Here is a 2268-nt window from a genome sequence, read left to right on the forward strand (position 1 = left end):
CTCCCTCCCTCCCTGCCGTGCTTTCTCCTCTGGCTTCAAACTGATCAGGCCCGTCCCTTTTCGGGGCTGATGTCATCGTGCCGTAGGCCAATGGCTGGAGACGGCGTCAGCACACTGGCTCAGGTCTCCTCCATTCAAAATCGGAACGCCTCGCTCCCTCCGGCGCTTCCCGGTTCCTTGTTGTGGCGGTGGAGGAGGGGGGAGCGAGGAAGGGGTGAAGGCAGTGGGGTGTCCTCCCACCCAGGGCTTTGTCTCCCAAGCAGACCAGCCTGGGGTGATGCCAATCCTTGTGTCATCATAATCACTCGTAGGGACTGAGGGAAAAGCAGAGGCTTTCCCTGCATAGGTAGTTGCCAGCTGCCAGCTGTGTGTGTCTAGGGGAGGATCATCTTCTTTACCATCTTTTCCATTCATTTCCTGGGCTTTTAGCTGTAACCTTACAATTTTCAATCTTCCCCTTGCCCAAACACTGAGAACTAGGAAATTGTGCTGTTACAATGAAAGCAGAGGTGCTCTCTCTCTCTCTTACTCACGGGTGCGCGCACGCGCGCACGCACACACACACACTAGTCTGTTTTAGGAGGCTAGAACAACATCCCTCTCTTTATTTCTCCCTCCCTCACCTTTAAAGAAGTTTGATTTCTGTTTTGTGCAAATTTGTTGGCAGGACCAAGCGTATAAAGCTCCGATCCTTGAGATGCTAGCAAAGTGTTATACTGGTTCTCAGATCATAACCAGAGGCAACAGCACTCATAGTTACAATCTCTAGAATTGAATTCCAAAACATACTAGTTTGAATACATACTAGAATTGAATTCCAAAACAACTAGTTTTGTTTGATGAATTAAAAGCCATGTTTGGTCCTACAGTGGCTGTAGACATCATCAGGCATCCAAAGGCAAAATGGTGGAGTTGTTTTGGAATTTTATGACCGGTATACCCAGAGATTTTAACCATGAGTGCTGAAAGTGTTATACTGTTAAATCAGAATGCTCCCTTTTTGGGGTTTGATCCCACAGGCCCATTGCTTTTAAAGGCAATCTCTGCAGACCATAATGTCAGGTCTGGATGAATGTCCCTCTGCCTTTCTTATAATGCACCCATGTTTACTCCTTGGTACTGTTACAATGCTCTCTTATTGGGGGGTAGTCTCAGCTCAAATCCTGTTGCATATTTGATCACACAGAAAGACTCGGCTTTCTGCATTGTTAACTTTTTACTGATTCATTATAGTCAGTTGTTTAGATCTAAAATAAGAGAAGTTGTCTATGGTCCTGAAATTAAGCAACTAACATCAAACCCCATCTATTTGTTGGGCTGGTGCAGGCCTAGTTGTGCCAGCTCAGAGTGTTGCAAATGTGCTGTAAGCAGGTTTGTGCCTATTCAAGAGTTGTCAGTACTGACACAAAGGCAGTTGGCACAGGTAGGTTCATGTGTGCAGGAGGATGGAAGAAGGTGGCAGGAGGGAGTTTTGGAGGTGGGGAGGGGGCATTTTGGGTGGAGGAAGTGTGGAACAGGAGGCAGACTGGGCCCAGGAGGGGGATTGGTTTAGCAGCGGCGTCACACCCCACATCCTAACCCCCTTCCCAGGCCAGACAGCCCTACATGGGCTTCCTAGATTTGCACCAGCTAAATAGCTGATGTGGATCCAAGAGGCCCCATAGGGGTGGCAAGGGTTTTACCCACAGTAAGGGGGAATGTATCCCAGGGTGACCTCCAACTATCTCCTAACCTGAGTAGGACACAGTGCAGGCCATGCAGCCTAACTGTGCCACACAAGTTAGGATTGGGCTGTAATACTAAAAAGGGACACATATCACGTTCCCTTGGGTTGACCGTTCATGTCTGAAAGCTTAAGAGTACTTGAGTCAAACATTATTATTATTATTTACTATTATCATTATGAGTTTTTCTCACAGTCAGATAGATGTTACTGAAAGCCCAATCCTGTGCTTGGCAGCAAGGCTCCGTGCCGCCGAGCACTGTTGCAAATGTGCCGTAAGGCACGTTTGCAAGCCTCACTGCCAGGCTCCCGCCCATGCTAGCTCAGCGCTGGCCGGTGATGGGCTAGCACAGGGCAGTCGCTCAGCTTCTCCGGCTCGGCAGTCTCCCGGACTGGCGAGCTGTGGCACAGTAGGTGGGGGTGGGGAGGAGGCGTTCCGGGGAGCAGGGAGGCAGGCAGGGGGTGGAGAGAGGGTGGGGAGGAGGTGTGACAGGGAGGGGTGACATGGGGAGGGGGTCGGGCTGGAGCCATGCCTGGGGGAGGAA

The sequence above is a fragment of the Tiliqua scincoides genome, chromosome 2 (genome assembly GCF_035046505.1).
Source record: "Tiliqua scincoides isolate rTilSci1 chromosome 2, rTilSci1.hap2, whole genome shotgun sequence".
Classification (NCBI taxonomy): domain Eukaryota; kingdom Metazoa; phylum Chordata; class Lepidosauria; order Squamata; family Scincidae; genus Tiliqua; species Tiliqua scincoides.